Source organism: Mustela nivalis, assembly GCF_964662115.1.
Source record: "Mustela nivalis genome assembly, contig: HAP1_SCAFFOLD_314, whole genome shotgun sequence".
In the NCBI taxonomy this organism is placed as follows: Eukaryota; Metazoa; Chordata; class Mammalia; order Carnivora; family Mustelidae; genus Mustela; species Mustela nivalis.
In genome coordinates, this window is record NW_028136332.1 from 434,959 (window position 1) to 446,083 (window position 11,125).

The window sequence follows — 11,125 nt, forward strand, 5'->3', positions numbered from 1 at the left end:
GATATTCTGCATGATAATTAACCCTTAAGGAAGAACCCATGAGAGCACTCCTTGTCATCTTAGTTAACTCTACCTGCTGTGGTAATGGGTATAGCCATGTTGACTACTTCTCATTAATCAGAGGAAAATGAACGGCTTATATGGATGGCCTGCAAGGCCCAATAGATCAGAACTGTGGATTGAGTTGCATTGCCCTCACAAGGACTATTGCATAAAGAAGGTGCAGTCCACATTGGCAACAGAGTATTCCTCAGCCATCAGAGAGGATGAACCCCTGGTACTTGCATTGACATGAATGTCACAGGATGCCAAATGAAAAAGGCAAGCAGACAAAGGGAAATATAATATGGCTTCTCTCATATGTGCCCCAGGATGAATACCATGGGCCTTAGTAGAAAGAAGGGGAAATGGAAGGGGAAGAAGTCACAGAAGGAGACAAACCAGAAGTGACTCAGTACTCTGAGGTTACAGAAAAGAAAGACATGCAGGAAATGAGGGAACTGGCTAATGGGTGTTGAGAAGTTGTGGAACATCTTAGAGTTTTAGGATGAACTCTAGGTCATATATGGAACTAAAGCATCGTGAATACTTGTCAAAATCGAATGATGGATGATAGGCCTATTTCCTCAACAGAACAAAAAATTAAAATAAAAACAAACTGGCCCTTTCAAAAGCAGGTAAAGATAGAGAAAACGAAAAATTATATTTATATTATCTTTACTTATGAAAATGGCATGGAATTTGTTTCCTATAATGTCCTTATCTGAATTGGGTCTTCATACTTGTAAATTACAGTCTACCTGCCTCCTCCATTTGTGGATTTGATGAGAAGAAACGACATTGACTTCATCAAATGTCTAGAAATGTTGACCAGAAAAATGATTTGGATCTGACCTTCTGTGTGTTGGGAGGTGTCGGATTACTGCTTCAAACGCTTTAGTCACTACTAGAGAGCTAAGGTTTTGTAGGGTTCCTGACTTAATATGTGTTCCTAATTTGATATGTGTCTTGGAATTTATCCTTTTTCTCAGTGTTGGATTTGCTGGAATAATTGTGTAGATGTGTCATTTCGGTTATTTTTTTTTCCTTTCTATCAGTTGTCATATGATCTCATAATTTCATCTGTATGCTAGTCTCCCTGTTTAATCCAGGTAATGGCTATTCCCGTTTGTTAAAGTTTTCAAAACTGACAATTGAGTTCTCCAGATTTTTTTCTATTGTTTTGTTTGTATTTCTTTTATTCCAATGATCATATATATTATCTCTCTTTTTCTGTTCACTTTGGATTCCATTTCATCTTTTTCTAATTCCTTATGCCATCGGTTAGGTTGCTTTTATTTGGTGCTTTAAATTTTTTGAAATAAATGCATTTAGCCCTATATTCTTTCCCCAAAGAATGTTTTGGCATCATCTCATAAGTTTCTTTACTTTACTTTGTTGAAAGTACTTTATGACTTTCCTTTTGATTGTCCATCTTTAAGGCATTGATAGTTTGGGAGTGTTTGTGTTTTCCACCTATTAGTGTGTGGCTGTGTTTCCCATTCATAAGTGATTTCTTTCCTTTTTCATATCTTTGTGGTCATAAGTATACAAGAAAGGATATGAATTCTCTTCTATTAATTATTACTGGGTTTTTACTTCAGCACAGGATCTGATAGACAATGTTAGGTCTGCCCTTGGGAAGAACTTCTCTTATGGTTCTCCGAGACACAATCTTATGCATGTTTCTCCTATGCTCAGGTGGTCTAGAGAGCCCATGATGACGTCTGTTATTCCTTCCCACCTATCCCTCTGCATGATTTGTCCTGTGCTAAAAGTGGATATCATCGTCCTCAAAATATTGGATTTTGGTCCCCAACTCCCTTCTGTTCTGGTAATATGCTTCCAACATTTAGATACAACCAAGTTGGTGGTGTATCTGTTGGCAATTCTTCCAAGTTTCTGAAGTTTTGATGCTCAATCAAGACAAAACACCTTCTGGTGATATTTTGTCTTTTGAAGGCATAAAATTTCTCTATCTGCCATAGGCACTAATGGATTGGTTCTCTTATCTTTGCCAATTGCACTACCTGTTTTCCCAAATCCATAACTTCCAAGCTATTGTATCTTTATAGTCAAAGGATCTCCTATGGCTAACATAAGGTTGAGTTGGTTTTGTTTTGTTTGTTTGTCTGTTTGTTTGTTTTCTTGTTGGTCTTTTTTGCCTTTTTTTTTTTTCAATTTTCATCCTTCCAACAACGTGTTTATAGGAATAGGAGTATTTAGTCCTGAATACTTCAACTAATTATTGATGTGTACAGAGTTAAATTTCTCATTTTCGTTGTTTTTTTGACTTGGATTCTCAGTGCCTTTCCCATTTATGGTATTTTCCTTTGGGTTTGCTTCCTTCAGTGCGATTCCTCCCATCTTCCCCATCTTTTGTGTGTCTTATTTGTGTGTGTATGTGTGCGTGTGTATGTTGTCTGTGTGTTTCACATAACAATTATAATGAAATATCAGTAGTTAGATTTCTTTCCTTTATGGACAGCAATTCAATTTGATATGCCTTGAAAACCCACATTCCATCACTTTCAGCCACATTTCCTGCAAGGAATGTCCCATTAAGTCCTCTTTTATAAACACATATTCTCACTAACTTGCCTTCAAAAAAACACCAAATTTTAAGAGCCTGGTTAGAGTAGTATTGTTTGTCCCCTTTTCCCTTGCATATTCACATGCTCCTTGACTAGCATGAGAGAGCAAAATCGCATGTTATTTGTCTTTCTGAGACTGATAGATGTGACATAGCCCTATGCTTTCCACAATTATGCTCCATGAGGCAAGTGTAAAGAATTCATTCTTGCTTACAGCTGGGCAAGAGTCCGTGGTGCTTTTGGAGGACAGTGAGATGTTAGTAGTGTCTGAGAACTCCAGGCTTGTCTTTAGCCAGCAACACAACTAAAAGATTACTATATCAAGTGCAACATGGAGGAAATGGACCTGAAGCCTACAAAGTAAATGCCACAGCAAAAGATAAAAGAAGTCACAGAGACTTTGGGAGAAGACTAGAGACGTGATTAGGGGAGACAGGGGATTGGTGCTTCAGAGGGCAGTGAGATAATCCAAAGAAAGAAGGCACAGGAGAGTGAACACTGGGAACCCCAAAGGAGCATGCATCCTTATGCCAGTGGTTTCGACCTGCAGAAAGTCTGAATGGCACGAGTTTTTGCTAACAAATGGTCTCGAGTCCGGAGTATTTAGATCATTAGAATTGGCAGACATCGACTCTAGAGAACACTGTGTTTATCATGGAGAGTACCTCAACAAGCAACCATGTGCAGACAGCCCGGAAACCATGATCAGAAACAATCAGAGGAGACACAGTGGGAAGAGGGTGGGTTCTGGCAGGGTATCCGTGAGAAACAGTGTTTATGGAGATGACTTGATGGGAGTACACGAAATTTTGGGCTCTCGTACCAGCAGCATGAAATGGAGGTACTGGCCAAAGACAGGATGGTGATGACATTAGCTGCCGAAACTGCAAACATGAAGTCCTGACCATGAAAAACAGGGGGTACTGCCATCCTCAGACCAAGTAGCTTTTTCCCAGAATAGAATCTCCCATAGGGGGATAGAAGAAAGCCCTGCCCACGTGATTTCTCCTGACCACAGCATTCTATAGGTCTTCATTCTATTGTTTGGGTTGAAAGTCTCATTTCACTGGCACACCAGAGCCCACGATGCTAAACCTCACCATATTCATCCATACACCAAACACTCCAAATGACAGGCAAGTAGAGCCTCTTCAGATAACTGGTTTCAAGGATTGGGGACAGCCACAAAACAACAGCAGAGGGCATGCATGCTACACAAATCTGAGACTCCCACAAAGGCCAGACCTTGGGCACTCCATGATCTCGTCATCTTAAAGAATTTACTCTCAGGGTAGAAAACAGAAAGGACTTTTTGAATAAAGAGAAGAAGACAGAGACCTAGATCGAATGCAAAGATGGAAGAATCATTTGACAACAAGGAAAAAGAACAAGAAATGATCCTGTCTAGGCAATCAAAGTGAAACGTCTACATGGAACACACCCGGATATGCAGCCAGCATACTCACTGTACATCAGAAAAACACAGAAGACATCAGGGAGTCTCGAACCACAGAGATAAAAGTGATTTAAATAATAAAATGAGGAGTCCCTGATGAAAAGTTTGGAAACAAACGGGATGCAAAGGTCAGGAAGGTGGCAGAAGCAGAGGATCAAATTGGTAATCTAGAAGACAAATACTGGAAAATACAGAAGCAAATCCAGAGAGAGAAAAAGGAATGGTGGAACTCGACTATGAGCTTAGGGAAGTCATCAACTCTGGAAAGGAAAGAGGTGCCTAATTTAAGAGAACTAGGAGTAAGAGAGAAAAAAGAGTGCTGAACATGTCTTTGAGAAATCAGAGCTGAAAATGTCCCTCATCTGGGAGCAGAAACAGAGATCCATATTCAGAGACACAGAAGTGTCCCATCTACATCAACAGAAGCAGTGCATCACAAGACATAGTGTCATTCCCCCTGCAAAATATAGCAAGGAGGATTTCTCTTAACCAAAATATGCTCGGGAGAATAGTTTGTCCATAGCCAAGTCACGGTCTTCAAGAAGACAAGATATACCCATTCTTGAATGAGGTTGCATAGAGCATGCAACACCAGCCCAAGGGAAAATCTGTATCCCCTGCATTCTGTACAATGACAGAGCACTGGTTCTTGTCTAGAAATAGGATGTATTAAGAAGACAAAGATTGGGTCCTGTGGTGTGTACATCAGTACAGAGGCCACCTTCAGCTCAACTTATGAGCCCAGGGTCATGGAATCGACTCTGGTCTCAGGTTCCCTGCTCTGGGGCAAGTCAGCTTCACCCTCTCCAGCTCCATCCCCTATTGTGATCTCCCTGTCTGTCGGTCGTATACATGCATGCCGATATTTTGGCAAAAAACAAAAACTAATAAACAAACAAAAAACAGTGTACAAGTATTGACTGGGGCCAGAGGATGGTTTATTTAATTTGGATTTAGGTCCCTATAGAATGAAGCCAGGTACAGAGCAACTCCCACCATCCTGAAATGCCAGACTGTCACTCTGAGCTCCCCTGTTCATTCTGTTATTCTTTGTCCTCCTGTATCTCCTCACCAACCTGCAGCATTTGCTGTCTGTCCCGCTCTAGTGTCCCTTTGTTTTCACATTGTTCATCCTCTCCTGGTTCCATTAGAACATGCCCATTTTCCGAAAGAGGCACTTTTTGTTTATCGCATGAACAATTTGGGGGATGGTCATGAGAGGGTTAAGGCAGGCTTGTGCTGCCACATCTCCATTCAATTCCCCAGAGGGCAGCTGCACCAACCTGTGGGAATGCTCAAGGTTCTGCAACATTCAAATTCTCATCCTTGCTTCCTTTTGGAGATACATGTTGTCATCCTGAAACGTGCACGAAAGTCTTTCAAATGATTTTACTTGGGTTATGGTTCTCTTCCAACAAGCTCTGCGCTTGCTCCTGTGGACTCCAAGTACATGAGTCCGAACTGGGCCTCAGGTTCTCGGGTGTAGGGTCTGCCCTTGTGCTTGGTCACTTTTGAAGATTGGGAGACCGTTTTGGCATGGTGTCTGGAGACACTAGGTTTACTCGTTTCCTCACTGTTGAAGACTCCAGACATGTCTTTGGCATGGTTTTGGGTGTTCCCTGGGAATTTTACTTGATGGCACTTTTCCTGGTCAGAAGCTCCCTGATTGAGTGGGAGGACCATAGACATGTGCGGGGCGTGGAGTTCCACCCCTGAGTCATTGTTTGATGCCTGAATCTTTCTTGTCCTATCATGGGTAAGATGGAATGGTGGATTCTTGCCTTTCTCCGGTGTCCAGAGGCTGGTGGTGATAGTCATGACCAAAGACTACGAATTTGACCATGGAAAACATGACACCGATGCACTTCACAACTGCCTTCGTGAGAGATCCAGGCAGCTCCTGTGTTTTGGGAGGGCTTGGGATCCTCTAAGCCCACCCATGACCACTCCATCCTAGAGTAGTGATCAGGCGTGGGTTGAAAAGGAGTGGTTGCTTTGAGTTCAAACCTTGGTGACATCACAGAAGTTGGATTCACTGAAACAGCAGTCCCTCTCTCATGACATTTGAGTCCTATGGCTTTACGTACTAAGACCCGGGAAGGACAGAAAAAGAGCCCTCTTAGATTAGTCAAGAACTTAGGTTGTCTTGTGTGTTAATTTCCCACGTCCCCTTTGTATACAAAGAAATGAGAAATGATGTTAGGTGTAGCTTCATTTAGACTAACATTTCTCCAGAGATGGCAAAGTTTTGCTATTTCCAATGCAATTTCTATAGATCTCAAGAAACAGTGAGGCATCTTGGGTATTATCAGCTCTCAGAGGTATGTCATCATGTGGGTGATAGTCCTTTCCCAGCGTCTTTTCCTTAAGGGTCAGAAAAGACTGACCCATACAGAAAGTCCCTTCTCTATCATTTTACTGGTCAACATTTCTAGACATTTAAGGAAGACAATGTCGTGTCTTCTCATTGATTCCAGAAATGGAGGACTCAGTTAGACTCTAATTTCATGTCATTTTAATAAGTATAGATAATAAAATATAATTATTTCCTTTTCACTGTAGGTCTTCAACTGCTTTTGAAAGGGCCAGTTTTGTTGTTGTTGTTGTTTATTTGTTTGTTTGTTTTTTAGAATTGTTGATTTATTTTATTGTACATCCAAAACTAATATAACACTGTACATCAATTATATTTAAATAAAAACAACAAAAATAAAATGGGAAGGTATACAAGAATTTTTGGTACACAGTAATTTTTTTTTAATTTAAGTTACCAGTTTATTGTTTACTTTCTATTTTTTTAAAATTTCTTTTCAGTCTGGCGGTATTTATTGTTTTTGCACTACACCAAGTGCTCGATGCAATCCATGCCCTCTCTAATACCCACCAGCTAGTATTCCCAATTACCCATCCCACACCCATTCAAAACCCTCAGATTGGTTTTCAGAGTACATAGTCTCTCATGGTTCACCTTCCCTTCCAATTTACCTCAATTCCCTTCTCTCCTACATCTCCCCTTGTTCTCCATGTTATTTGTGATGCTCCACAAATAAGTGAAACCATATATAATTGACTCTCTCTGCTTGATTGTCTCCAGCATAATCTCTTCCTGTCCTGTCCATGGTATTTCAATAGTTGTGTATTCATCCTTTCTGATGGAGGCATAATACTCCACAGTCTATATGGACCACATCTTCCTTATCCATTTGTCCATCTGGTTTCTTTCTACAGTTTGACAACCGTGGACATTGCTGCTATAAACATTGTGGTACAAACGGGCCTTCTTTTCACTACATCTGTGCCATTGGGGTAAATACCAAATAGTGTAATGGCAGGGTAATAGGGATGCTCATTTTTAATTTTTTGAGGAATCTCCACACTGTTTTCCAAACTGGCTGCACCAACTTGTATTCCCACCAACAGTGTAAGAGGGTTCCCCTTTCTCCACATTCTCTCCAACACATGTTGATCCTGTGTTGCTAATTTGGGCCATTATAATTGGTGTAAGGTGGTATCTCAATGTGGTTTTCCTTTGAATCCCCCTGAGGGCTAGTGATGATGAACATTTTTTCATGTGTCTGATAGTCATTTGTAGGTCTTCTTTGGAGAAGTGTCTGTTCGTATATTCTGCCCATTTTTTATATGATTGTCTGCTTTGTATATGTTGAGTTTGAGGAGTTCTTTATAGATCCTGGATATCAACCTTTTATCTGTATTCTCATTTGCAAATAGCTTCTCCCATTCCGTGGGTTGCCTCTTTGTTTGTTGACTGCTTCTTTTGCTGTGCAGAAGCTTTTGATTTTGATGAAGTCCCAAAAGTTCATGTTTACTTTTGTTTCCTTTGCCTTTGGAGACATATCTTGAAAGAAGTTGCTGTGGCTGATATCGAAGAGATTACTGCCTATGTTTTCCTCTAGGATCTGATGGATTCCTGTCTCACCTTGAGGTCATTTATCCATTTTGAGCTTACCTCTGTGTAAGAGAATGGTCGAGTTTCCTTCTTCTACAAATGGATGTCCAGTATTCCCATCACCATTTATTTATTGAAGAGACTGTCTTTTTTCCACTGTATATTTTTTCCTGTTTTGACGAAGATTATTTGCCCATAGAGTTGAGGGTCTATATATGGGCTATCCTCTTTATTCCACTCGTCTATGTGTCCGTTTTTATGCCAGGACAATGCTGTTTTGGTGATCACAACTTTGTAGTAAATCTTGAGATAAGGTACGCAATGCCCCAGTTTTATGTTTGTTTTTTAACATTTCTTTAGAAATTCTGGGTCTCTTCTGATTCTATACAAAATTTTAGGATTATTTGCTCCAGCTCCTTGAAAAATACCGGTGGAATTTTGATAGGAATGGCATTAAAACGATAGATTGCTCTAGGCAGTATAGACATTTGGACAATGTTTTTTCTTCCAATGCGAGATCATGGAATGATCTTCCTTTTTTGTGTGTGTCTTCTTCAATTTCTTTAATGGGTGTTCTGTAGTTCCTCAAGTACAGCTCCTTTACCTTTTCAGTTAGGTTTATTCCCAGATATCTTATAGTTCTTGGTGCTATAGTAAATGGAATAGATTCTCTAATTTTCCTTTATGCATTTTCATTGTTAGTGTATAGAAAGCCACTGATTTCCATATATGACTTTGTATCCTGCCATGTAGCTAAATTGTTGTATGAGTTCTAGACATTTGGGGATAGAGTCTTTGGGGTTTTCCATATAAAGAATCATGTCATCTGCGAAGCGAGAAAGTTTGACTTCTTCATTGCCAATTTAAATACCTTTTATTTCTCTTTGTCTGATATCGGAAGATATAAAGGGGGAAAGAGCCACCAGAGTCGACTGATTGGAAAGTAATGCCCCAATACAAGAGTGCCCTCTGTCTTGGGACCACCATTAACTTGGACTCATGTTGAAAGCACTCAAAAACAGCAAAGGATCACGGGGTTAAAGGATCACTGACAATTGAGGCGGCTAAGGACAGGGGCTTATGTCCCGGAACAAGTTTAGAATTTTCTGGTGCTGAGCTAGAGAGAGTGTGGCAGATTAACCAGCTCCTTGTTCCTGAGCCACCAGTGCACCTGAGGTGTGTTGTGTCCAGTTTCTTTAAGGGGTGGGAGCCACACCATACAGCAAATTGCCGAGCCTTGCCTGAGACACGTGCACCCCTCACCTTCCCCTGCCTGAAGGCCCAGCTTGGTGCTCTTAAACCCTTGACATACTATCAGAGCCTGAGAGGCGCCTGTGACCCACACCCTACCCTATGAAAGGTGTCACATGCCCGGCGCTCTTAGACCCGGAAAGACCAGGTGCTCCAAGCCCAGGTCAGTGGGAAAATCTCAGTGTGCAATCACTTCTTGGAACCACTCTGGTGGTCTGGAGCTGCCCACACTGCTGCTGTGGTTTTCAGTACAAGCAAAAGATCCTGCATCCCCTGGGACCGTATCTCAATATAAGCTCTGCCATTGGCCAAAAGGGAATTTATATGTGCCCTGCAGAACCTACAGAGGAGCAGATAGAGGTTTCTCTCTGTCAGGGAGGTCAGGCTGCAGTTTACTTTCCTCTAAAACTCCAAGAACCATCAAAAGCAGTCAAGGCGAGAGAGAAAAAGTGAACAAATACAAAAACAAAAACAAAAGCCTGAAAAAACCGGTTTCCTCAGAGCCCACCCCCATGAGCGGGGAGGGAGGACTTAAATCAGGTAACATCATTGACTGAAAACCCACGTGGCAGGCCCCTCCCTCAGAAATAAAACCAGCAAAGTAAAAAATTAAAAGACTACAAGAGAACAACCACCACTATTTCATAGATACAACTTTAATTTTAATTCATTCCCAATATTCTGGTTTTTTATATAGATTTTTTAAGTAAATTTTTTATTTTCAGCTTAACAGTATTCATTATTTTTACACAACACCCAGTGCCCCATGCAATCCATTCCCTCTATAATAGCCACCACTTGGTAGCCAGACCGCCCACACCCCCGCCCCTGCAAAATCCTCAGATTGATTTTCAGAGTCCATAGTCTCTCATGGTTCACCTCCCCTTCCAATATCCTCCATCTCCCTTCTCCTCTCCATCTCCCCATGTCCTCCATGATATATGTGATGCTCCACAAAGAAGTCAAACCATAGGATGATTGACTCTCTCTGCTTGACTTGATTCATTCAGCATAATCTCTTCCAGTCCCGTCTATATTGCTACAAAAGTTGAGTATTCGTACTTTCTGATGGAGGCATAATAGTCCATAGTGTATATGGACCACATCTTCCTTATCCATTCGTCCATGGAAGGGCATCTTGGTTCTTTCCACAATTGGGCGACCGTGGCCAATGCTGCTGTAAACATTGGGGTAGAAATGGCCCTTATTTTCACTACATCTGTATCTTTGGGGTAAATACCCAGTATCGCAATTGCAGGGTAATAGGAAAGCTCTATTTTTAATTTCGTGAGGAATCTCCATACTGTTCTCCAAAGAGGCTGCATCACCTTGCATTCCCACCAACAGTGGAAGAGGGTTCCCCTTTCTCCACATCCTTTCCAACACATGTTGTTTCCTGTCTTGCTAATTTTTGCCATTCTAACTGGTGTAAGGTGATATCTCAATGTGGTTTTCATTTGAATCTCCCTGATGGCTAGTGATGATGAACATTTTTTCATGTGTCTGATAACCATTTGTATGTCTTCATTGGAGAAGTGTCTGTTCATATCTTCTGCCCATTTTTTGATATGATTGTCTGTTTTGTGTCTGTTGAGTTTTAAGAGTTCATTATAGATCCTGGATATCAATCTTTTGTCTGTACTGTCATTTGCAAATACCTTCTCCCATTCCGTGGGTTGCCTCTTTGTTTTCTTGACTGTTTCTTTTGATTTTGATGAAGTTGAAAAAGTTCACGTTTGCTTTTGTTTCCTTTGCCTTTGGAGATATATCTTGAAAGAAGTTGCTGTGGCTGATATCGAAGAGATTACTGCTTATGTTCTCCTGTAATATTTTGATGGGTTCCTGTCTCACATTGAGGTCTTTAATCCATTTTGAGTT